The 11,117-nt window shown below is 37.8% G+C and overlaps 1 pseudogene; it reads right to left on the bottom strand.

Annotated features, from left to right (window-relative positions):
• Nucleotides 1-2,726: 2,726 nt before the first annotated feature.
• Nucleotides 2,727-3,231, bottom strand: LOC134370443 (deoxyuridine 5'-triphosphate nucleotidohydrolase, mitochondrial-like; annotated as a pseudogene).
• Between the last annotated feature and the right edge of the window lie 7,886 nt (nt 3,232-11,117).

The raw sequence follows: 11,117 nt of genomic DNA, 5'->3' as shown, positions 1-11,117 counted from the left end.
TCTTCATGTTAAGGATGTAAGCAGTTTATTCACCATGCTCATGACATTGGGATATTCTGAGGATGTCTGTAAACTTACTTTACTAATGAGTCATTTGTCTTCAAATGTTTTCTCACTGTTCATTAGTGTTGTCTTCTTTCAGATAAAAGAACTCCTTTTAGCATTTCTTATAAGACAGGCACAGTGTTGATGGATCCCTGAGCTTTTGTTTGTCTGGGAAAGACTATTTCTCCTTCATATTCAAAGTTTAGTTTTGCTGGATAGAGAATTCATGGCTGATGGTCTTTTTCCTCCAGCACTCTGAATATATCATCCCATTCTCTTCTGGCCTATGGGGTTTCTACTGAAAAATTCACTGAGACACATATTGTGGGTTCGTTGAATGTTACATGTTTCTTTTCTCTTGCTGCTTTCAGTATGTTTTCTTTGTCTTTGGTTTTTGATAATATGATTATGATGTGCCTTAGGGTGTTCCTCCTCGTATTGAATGTGATTGACAACCTCTGAGCTTCCTATACCTGGATGCTGTCATCTTTCTTCGTACTGGGGAAATTTTCAGCATTATTTCCTTGAATGTACTTTCTATATCTCTTCCTTTTTTCTCTCCTTTGGATATGCAAATTATGAAGGGGTTATTTTGCTTGAGGAGTCCCATATTTCCGATATTTCTCTTTCACTTAAAAATTTTTTTCTTTTGGCTCCTCTGACTTGATAATTTCATGTTCTACCGTTGAGCTCATAGATTCTTTCCTCAGTTTGATTAAGTCTGCTGTTGGAGTTTTCTACTGAGTTTTTCAGTTCAGATAATATATTCTTTATTTCTAGAAATTTTGAAAAAATGATTCAATTCCTTTGTAACGTTTCTCATTCTGCTCCTGGATTGTTTTCTAGATATCATTTAATTTTCTGTCTGTATTTTCCTGTGATGACCTGAACATACTTAAGAGGTGCTGTAGAGTGATGTCCCACTCAAACTTGGTCCCTACTGTGACAGTATAAAAAAGGTGGGAAATCCTATTATGGTAATTGGAAGGTAGGGACTCAAAGAGGTGATTGGACTGTGAGGACTATGCCTAGTGAATGGATTGATCCATTCACTGAAGAATAAGTTGATAGATTAATGGTGGTCATGGGCATGATTCTGAGGGCTTTGCATGAGGAGAATGCATGAGGAACTCTCTCTTTGCTTATCCATTTTCTGCCATGTGAGACCCCTGCATTGCTGAAAAGACACCACCAAAGAATAGCCTCACCAGATGTGTTCCCTGGACTTTGGACTTCCCAGCCTCTGAAACTAAGCAATAAATTTCATTTTCTTACAAATTACCCAGTTCTTTATATTTTGTTATAAACAACAGAAATGGACTAACACAGGAAGGGTATCCTGATTTTTCATAAATCTGCTGTTTCTCTGGATCCATTGCTGGTGCTTTTTTTTGTTTCCTTTGATTGTAACATATTTCTCTTTTCTTTCTTAATCTTTGTGTCTTTACGTTAATGCCTGGGAATTTGAGGAGATTGCTACTTCTAGGTTTCATTAGTGTTATTTGGTGGTTCTAGAATTTCACTGGTTAATATCAGAGTTTTGTTTCTGGTCTGTGGTTGGTTTTTTTTTTTTTTTTTCAGTTTCCTGTTGGATTTTTAGTTACCACCACCACTTAAACTCTGCATTGTACTTTTTTTTTTTTTATCCTTTGGTTAATTCCAAAATTGGAGAACTTCCTGTGAAGACCAGCACTTGAATCTTGTGGTTGAGCTAAATTGCTGCTTTGCTGCTCATTCTCTGGGGAAGGCTTTTTGTGTGGATCAGATTTTAATTGTTGGCCTTTTAATCACTTCCAGGTCTTGTGAGGTTAGATACACCTGAGCTGTGTGGAAAATCTGACCCAGGACTGAGTCTTTCCAGCAAACTGTGCACCCTGCAGTTCTATGGCCCTGACTAGCTTCCAGTGAGTGGGCCTGTGCTAATCAGAAGGCAGATCAGTTGCCCATACTGTGCTCCAATATTCTTCCAGGAGCTAGCCATCCCTCTATCCCAAACACTTCCTACGGGGCAGGCCGTGCACAGATTCTTCCCAATGACTCATCAACCTCTGGATGGCTCCTTTATTTGGTCAGCAGCCACCCCTCACTCATACATGGGTCCACAGGAATACTGTCAGTGGTCTTACTGGCCTCAGGGCTGGTATGTTGTGCTCCCAGGCCCTCTTCTCTGCAGACTCCAAATAACTTCACACAAAAGGCTCAGTTGTAGCTTATGCTGGCTCCTGATCCATGTGCTGAAACTGCTTCTTGTCCCTCACCAGGCTGGCCCTGAAGCAACTGGGGCTTGAAACAATTGGAGGGGTTTCCAATCCCTCTCACCATGGCTTCTCCTGACTTCATGAACTCTGCTAGGTTCTCCTCCTCTTCTCCCAAGCTTCAGTGGTCCCAGGTTGGCAGTATTTGCTTTTTAATAGATGTATGTAGAGTGCTGTTGTAACACCAAGGTCAAGTGTTCAGATCCCCATACCAGCCACCTGCTAATGTTAATAATAATAATAATAATAATAATAATAATAATAATAATAGTTGTATATTGATTGGTAGTGGGGAAGAGTGACACTCTTCCCCATCTATTCTGCCATCTTAATGATGTCCCAGGTTATTCTCTCTATAAATTTTAAGGAAATACTCTATTTATTTTTTAAAAGGATGTTCTCTCATTTTGTATTTTTTGGAATTTCTTATTTTTGTAAATTCTTTCCAGTGGACCCAAAACCTCCTGAATTCCTTTCATCTAAAACTTGAACTTTTTCTATTTCTGGATAAAAAATCTGTTCACAAATGAACTATGCAATTCAATCACCCTTTTTGACTTCAAACTTCTCTTCGCCAAAATTAAACAGTACAATGCCAACATTTCCTCTATAAATACTCATCTATGACACCAGCTCTTACATCTATGAAGTGTTTTGCAGCCAAGCCAGAATGTGGAGCTACTCTTCCACAACAACCAGAAGGAAGAGGTATCTGAATGTGTGTTTTCACAAGGGCTTTCTCCATAGGTGGTACTGTATAATCATAGATACTGTACAGATCACTGCCCACAACCTGCCCAGGTCCCTGCTGGATCAGGGCTGTGGTGTGCTCTGAAAGCCAGGCAAAGTGGTGCTGCATGCTGCCCTTCTCTGTAGGCTGAGCCCACTTGGTGGGGGAGATGGTGGGGGTCTCTTCAGAATAGGGCATGGCAGAGAGAGAACTTGAGTGGAGGCAGAGCCCAGGGAACAAGAGAACACAGGAAGAGCCTCTATAATTATTGTAAAGCTCACAACAATGCTATGATATTTTGTAATCCTATTTTCTTTCTTTCTTTCTGTCCTTCTTTCTCTTTTTCTCTCTTTCTCTCTCTCTCTTTCCCTCTCACCATCCCTTTCTATCTTTATTCCTTTCTTTCATTCTCTCTTTCTTTCCTTCTTTCTTGTACGGGGACCTCAACCCTTGACCTTGGCTTTATCAGCATCACACTCTCTGTTTTAAAAATATAATCTCCATTTTCTATAAAAGTTGCAGCATCCATTTGTTGCTCAGATACCATATTTTGTTGTGTTTTATCTTAGTTTCCATATATAACTTTAATCTTTACTTTTAAATTAAAATATTACTTGAAGAAAATTTTTGAAAAAGGCAAGTGTTCTCCTAATATTCCTCTAATCTGACTAACAATAGAGCAGCTTTCTCTAATTTGTGAATATAAAATAAATATGCACAAAATCAGAGGTTATTAATGGGCATATATGATTTAAAAATAGTGATGAGCTAAGTAGTTTTTAATGTTTACCAATCAATATTACATTACAGCCAAAAAACTTTAAACTTTGCATCAAAATGAGAAAAATGCAGCTCTAAGATTTAATAATCTCACTAGTACAAATTACACTAAATACTTTGTATTTAGAACTCTAAAATTACTCCCGAAGCAGTTTATGGAGTTATGTTTTTCTATCTAAAACAAAGTCAATAGGCTTTGGTTTTATCTGGAGTGATTTAATCAAATGAAATGCTGAATTAAGAATTATTAAAATCTGGACATGCTCATAGAGGTAGGAAATGGTGAATGGACTTTCAAAGATACAGGTTTCTTTAAAAATCTTATTTAGGAAAGTGACCTCCCCCTTTCCTACTTCAGGGCTACAGAGTGATCCCCTTTGTGTTAGAAAATTCAGTAACTATAATAGCTGAACCCCTGACAAAATTCTTATTTATATTTTAAATAGAAATATTTTGCAAGCTGTAGAGCAATTCCTCAGACACTTTAAATTCCCCTCTTTCTGGTCACAGGATAGCCAGTTGGTCATCTAGGCTGGGATTGAGCTCCAGGCTCTCAGCCAACCAGGATGGCTGGAGCCATCTCACCTTGTGGTCCCAGAGTGGTTATATATGAGCCTAGCTATGAGTTAATCCTGGGCTTAACTCCCTTTTAAAGGGGGGAGATTTTGCCTTAAATCTTGTGAGTCCTGCCTTTGATTATAAGGTGTCTCACTAGAGTCCTATACAATAGCTGCTCTATCACTTGCCAACCTTAGAAGCTCTTCCTAGATGAGAGTTGTGCCAGCTCTTCCAAGATGGCAGACTGAGCATGTGTTTGTTTCATTAAATTAATAGTGAAGGAACTTAAAAAAAAAAAAGACCAAATAAATAAAAGCAAAGATAATGGGAGGGAGGCATCAACAGATGTCATAAGTTTGGAAAGATAAAAGAAGAGGAATTTGCAGCCCAGGGTGGGAAATGAAGGAGGTTTTCTGCCATGGCAAATCCCAAGAGGTTCAAGACTCGTTGGCAGGTAGAAAAGGGGTTACTAAAGTCAGGAGGTTTATTTAAAAGTCAACCTATGGGACATCTGTGCCCATTGGCTTCACAGTCACTCACTTTTGTCCCCATTTGAGACCAGGTGGCTGGAATTTACCTCCTGAATAAAAAACTGGTAGGTTTCTTTTCTAAAGAAATTGAAAACTCAAGAAAAACCGGGGGCTGCTAGGGTGTGTGCCAATGCTTTTCAGTTCAGTTTGTCACCCTTCATTCTAAAATAAGCTTTCTTAATGGATATGCTCTCCCATATACAAAGAGTTCTTAGTCTTCTATTCAAAGAGAAACTAGTAGTAAAATGATTTTGAACTTATTATTTTATAGCCAGACAGTAATGGATCATTTTCAGTAGAAAATGAAGACTTAGACATTCAAGGGCTCATTTTTCTCCTTATGTACCATTTGCAGAGAAGATATTTGAGGATGTAATGGAACGAAATTGAGGTGAGAAACAGGCAGAATGTGTTGGATATGAGAGAAAATGGAACTCAGGAATCCAGTTGTTACCAAACTGAACCAGTATTCACTCACCCATGTGCAGTAAAGTCAATACACTGACACTGGGTTGTAGTGATGAAAAGATGGACATTTTATTGCAAAGTGCCAAGCAAGGAGGATGGGTAGCTCAGACTAGAAACCCGAGCTCCTCGATTGCTTGGTGACAAAGGTTTATACTGGGTAAAATCAGGTGTAAGGGTCTTGGTGCATGATCAGCTCGTGGGCAGTGCTGATTGTGTGCCAGTCATGCAATTGAGTTATTCTTAGAATCTTCCATTCACTTTGGGGCCTACATTCCAATGGTGACAGGGTAGTCATGAGTCTTCTTGAGGGGAGGTCTTGGTTTCTGGGAAACAACTCAGAGATATATGTCAGTGGTGTTATCTATATCCTGCGCCCCCCAAAAAGGAGGGAATGTAAAGCCTTATGGCTGACTCAGATCTAAGGCTATTGTTACTTTATACCTGGTGAAACTTTCTTAGTTTTGCATGTAAATACTTTTTTTTAAACCTCTTATTTTAACTACAATCACTACCCAGTATATTACATATTAACTGAAGGCCAGGGACTCAGGGACTGTGAAATTTTCCATCCAATATTTGAGGAGCCACCTCAGCTTCACAGTGAAAAGACATACAGGGTGAGCCCATGTAACAGGTCTAGAAAGCAGTGGTTCACTTACATCCGGAGGTCAAGGAACCTTGAGAAGAATGCAATACCATCCATGAAATAGAATGAGTAAAATGTCTGAAGCCATGGTATTTTTAAAAAAGGATAAACAAAAAGGGATATTTAGAAACTCTATGAACACTTAAAAATGAACAAAGAAAACGTATATCCTAAAGCCAAAGTCCAAATATGAAGCAAACAAAAAAGTACTCATGATTTTGAGGAACAGATGGAATGTAAGAAGAGAGAATCCATTAGATCTAGACTTTAGGACCATCTGAATGTGAGAGAAGGAAATGCAATCCTAAGACATTGCTTGGCTCTGTAGTGATCAACATTTACATGAAAGAAATAATATAAATTGTCTTTATTGTTTGTCATCTTTTAAAATCAACATGTAGACAGAACAGAAGATTTAAATATGGTAGAGATGGGTCTTGGCTAGGAATGCTGCCTTGGACCATCCTTAGGCAAGAAATCTGTGAGACAGCAGGATAACTCTTTCTAAAAAAGAAGGAAAAGTATTAGCCTTGTGGCCCAGCCAGAGATCTGACCAGGAAGGACTGTAAGTCTGTGTGATGGTATGGGGAAGTTTCTTCATCCTGTAGGGAAGTGATTAACGAGGATATTGATGATGTGCTTCTGAGGTTAGCAGGAAATAGAAGCCTGGGAAAGAGGAGACTCAGGGCTCTTCTGACCTGGCATGAACCTCACTCACTTTAAGAGAGATCAGAAAGGTATTAGGGAGCTAAGTTCTCTATACCTTCTGCTGTATATTTTGCCCCAATAGCTGGGCTCTATTCTTTTTTAAAAAATTAGTTTATTTGTTTAAATTGACACATTATAATTGTACATACTTATGGGGTACAGTCTGATGTTTTCATACATATATGTTGTATAATGATTGGGTCAGGGTAGTTAATGCATCCATCACCTCATGCATTTATCATTTCTTTGTGGCAAAAACATTCAGAAGCCTCTCCTCTAGCTACTGTGTTAACCACAGTCATCCTCCTTGTGCAATAGAACATCAGAACTTGTTTCTACTATCTAATTGTAATTTTGTACCCATTGGCCAACCTCTATCTGTTTAAGAAAATGCTTACTACCACCATGAATACACGTCTGAGTGTTTTATTTCTGCTGATCTACTAACTAATGGGGCTTGATCCCTCACAATAAAAGTTTCAGACAAAATTTAAACATTATTAAGTCTGGCAATGTAAAACTGAAGCGTATTTCTGGCAAAAGTGTGAGAGAGAGAAGAAAGGAGGAAAGGTAGAGAGAAAAAACTAGCAATCCAGACATTTTAATCTTTCAGACTAAAAATTCTGGATATACTCTGGATAGTTGAAGTAATAACATAGTTTGAATATATTATTTAAAGTTGTAGGTACTCAATAAAAGATCTAGCCTGCTATCCAGAACTACTGAATCAAAGCTTCCAACTATGAAGGCTGAGAATCTGTGTTTTAAAAATTTCTGATGCAGCAAGTTTATTAATTTGAAACCACAAATCTAGATAGAACCTCCATTAAATTTGATAGATTCTACTATGTTCTCTGTGTATAATTTTATTTATTTCTTTTATGCAAATTTGGGAAAATGGTATTGTGTATTGAGGCAGAACCCCAACCTTGATTAACTTAAGCAAAAAGAGAAGTTTATTGATTCATAACTGATCATTCTAAGGTTGGCTCTGACTGTAATAACTATTCAGTCCAGAGTGTCTGATACCTTCATCACTTTAACTTAATTTGAAAATTCTTTTCTTTAACAGCTCTAGGAAGAAAAGATCCAGGAATTGTTCTCATTAGTCTATCTTTCATGATGTGCCAAGGGAATGAGGGACCTTAATTTAATCTGATTCACTTCTTTGACTTATATGGGTTGGAGTCAGCAGTGCTTGAAACACATGGGATGGTTTCCCTACAAGAAGGGGAAGTTCTATCAGCAGAAGAAAGGGGAAAGGAAGGACACGTGCTGATCAGAAGAAACAGCAGATATGCAACAAACCCACATGACATAGTTCTGCTTCCTGTTGTTTTAATTTAATTTGTAAGCTCATCACTTTTTCATGTCCTCAAGTATTCTTTGAAAATCTGATATTTTATAACCATATAATATTCTATTTTATGTAGACATTCTATTGGTTATCTATGGCTGCATAACAAATTACTGCAAAACTTAGCAGCTTAAATCAACAAACAATGTATTACCCCATACAGTTTTTCAGGAATCTTGGAGTAGCTTAGCTGAGTAGTTCTGGCCCAGGATCTGTCATGAGGTTGCATACAAGCTGTCAGCTGGAGGGGGGATGTTGGTCACAGGGTACAAAATTGCAGTTATGCAAGACGAATAAGTCCTAGATATCCACCATACAGCATAGTGCCTATAGTTAATGATACTGTATTGAATACTTAAGTTTCTAAGAGGGTAGAGCTAACATTAAGAATGAGACATTATAGAATGAAATCAAATCAGTGGAATGAAATTAAATAGGGCGGGAAAAAATTTTGGAGGTGATGGATATGTTTATGGCATTGATTGTGGTGATGATGTCACAGGTGTATACTTATCTCCAAACTTATGAAGATGTATATATTGAATATGTATAGCTTTTCATATGTCAGCCATACCTCAATAGAGTGGTTTAAAAAAAGAAAATACATTGACCCGGGCTGGAGGGTCTGCTTCCACACTCACTCATGTGGCTGCTAGCAGGAGGCGTGAGGTCCTCACCACGTGGGTCTCTCCACAGACCTGCTGATGACGTGGCTTCCCACAGAGTGAGTGATCCATGAGAGGAGAGCAATAGTGAGAGAGAGAGAGAGAGAGCAAGCGAGAGAGAGAGACAGAGAGAGAGAGAGAGAGAGAGAGAGAGAGAGACAACAATATTTTTATAATGTAATCTTGCAAGTAAAATATCATTACTTCTGCTTTATTTTATTGGTCCCACAGACCCACCCTGGAGCAACGTGGGAGGCTGTGAATACCACGAGGTGGAGATCACTGGGGGTCATCTTAGAGACTGCCTGCCACAGACACCTTTCCTTTGTTGTCAGTGAATTAGGTTGGTTCCAATTTGTCAAGAGTTTAAATAATACTTTAATAAACTTTGAGTATGTTAATTTTTGTCAACATCTCTGAGATTTTTTTAGTATATTTTTTATATACTAAAGTATATGAGTATATAAATTTAGAGTATAAGTATATATATTTAGCATTTTTTTTTAGTACATATGTACAGTGAATTAGTCATCAAGGAGTATACGCTTCTGAAAGCCTTTATACTTTGCAGTATTTTCAAACTTTTCTGCAACAAGCACGCATTATATTTAAATTAGGAATACATTTTTAATTTTTTAAAGAATTAAGAGCAATCATTGAGAACCCAGATGATTAACAGAAACAAAATCATATCCTGGCCCAAAGAGGAAATTCCCTATTGCTCCAAAAGAACTTGGTGAATTCATTACACTTACATAACGCAAATGAAAGACGTATAATGGTTCACTCTGTGGTGATGCCTCTGGGGCCGCCATCCCATCCCCTCAGCCCATCTCTGATCTCAGCCACAGCTGTGATAGACAGGTCTGACTCATGTTGCTCCTACTTTTTGTCTTTCCACATCTGCTCCCAGGCCATTTCCTATGCCCTGGGAGATTCTTTGGCTTGTGAAGTGCTACTCAGAAGTGCAAGGGGGTTAAAGCCTTAGGGGGTAGATTTGCGTCCGTTTCAATCTTTTGGAATAGTTTGTAAAGAATCGGTGTCAATTCCTCTTTGAATGTTTGGTAAAATTCTGCTGTGAATCCATCTGGTCCTGGGCTTTTCTTTGTTGGGAGCCTTCTGATAACAGCTTCAATCTCCTTTATTGTTATTGGTCTGTTCAAATTTTCTACGTCTTCACGGTTCAGTTTTGGGAGCTTGTGTGTGTCCAGAAATTTATCGATTTCCTCCAGATTTTCAAATTTGTTCGCGTATAGTTGTTTATAGTAGTCTCGAATGATTCCTTGTATTTCAGATGAATCAGTTGTAATATCGCCTTTTTCATTTCTAATTTTTGTTATTTGAGTCTTCTCTCCTCTTTTTTTTGTTAGCCATGCTAATGGTTTGTCAATTTTATTTATCTTTTCAAAAAACCAACTTTTTGATTCGTTGATCTTTTGAATTGTTTTTTGGTTTTCAATTTCATTCAGTTCTGCTCTGATCTTAATGATTTCTTTCCGTCTGCTAACTTTAGGTTTGGATTGTTCTTGTTTTTCTAGTTCTTTAAGGTGAAGTGTTAGGTTGCTCACTTGCCATCTTTCCATTCTTCTGAAGTGAGCGTTTAATGCAATAAATTTCCCCCTCAATACTGCTTTTGCAGTATCCCACAGGTTTTGGTATGATGTATCATTGTTTTCATTAGTTTCAATAAATTTTTTGATTTCCTGCTTGATTTCTTCTTGGACCCATATGTCATTAAGTAGAATGCTGTTTAATTTCCATGTGTTTGTATAGTTTCCAGAGTTTCGCCTGTTATTAATTTCTAGTTTTAATCCATTGTGGTCTGAGAAGATACATGGGATAATTCTAATTTTTTTGAATTTATTGAGATTTGCTTTGTGACCTAATATGTGATCTATCCTGGAGAATGATCCATGTGCTGATGAGAAGAATGAATATTCTGATGTTGTTGGGTGGAATGTTCTGTAGATATCTGCCAATTCCTATTGGTCTAGAGTCTTGTTTAGATCTTGTGTTTCTCTACTGATTCGTTGCCTAGATGATCTGTCTAATATTGACAGTGGGGTATTCAGGTCCCCTGCTATTATGGTATTAGTGTCTATTTCCTTCTTTAGGTCTAATAGAGTTTGTTTTATAAATCTGGCTGCTCCAACATTGGGTGCGTACATATTTATGATTGTTATGCCTTCTTGATGGATCAGTCCTTTTATCATTAAGTAGTGTCCCTCATTGTCTCTTTTTATGGTTTTTAGTTTAAAGTCTATTTTGTCAGATATAAGAATAGCTACTCCAGCTCGTTTTTCTTTTCTATTTGCATGGTAAATCTTTTTCCATCCTTTCACTCTTAGTCTGTGTGAATCTTTATGGGTGAGGTG

Source organism: Cynocephalus volans, chromosome 2 (genome assembly GCF_027409185.1).
Source record: "Cynocephalus volans isolate mCynVol1 chromosome 2, mCynVol1.pri, whole genome shotgun sequence".
Lineage (NCBI taxonomy): Eukaryota > Metazoa > Chordata > Mammalia > Dermoptera > Cynocephalidae > Cynocephalus > Cynocephalus volans.
Note: the sequence above shows the minus strand (reverse complement) of the source record. Positions and strands in the feature narration are given on the sequence as shown.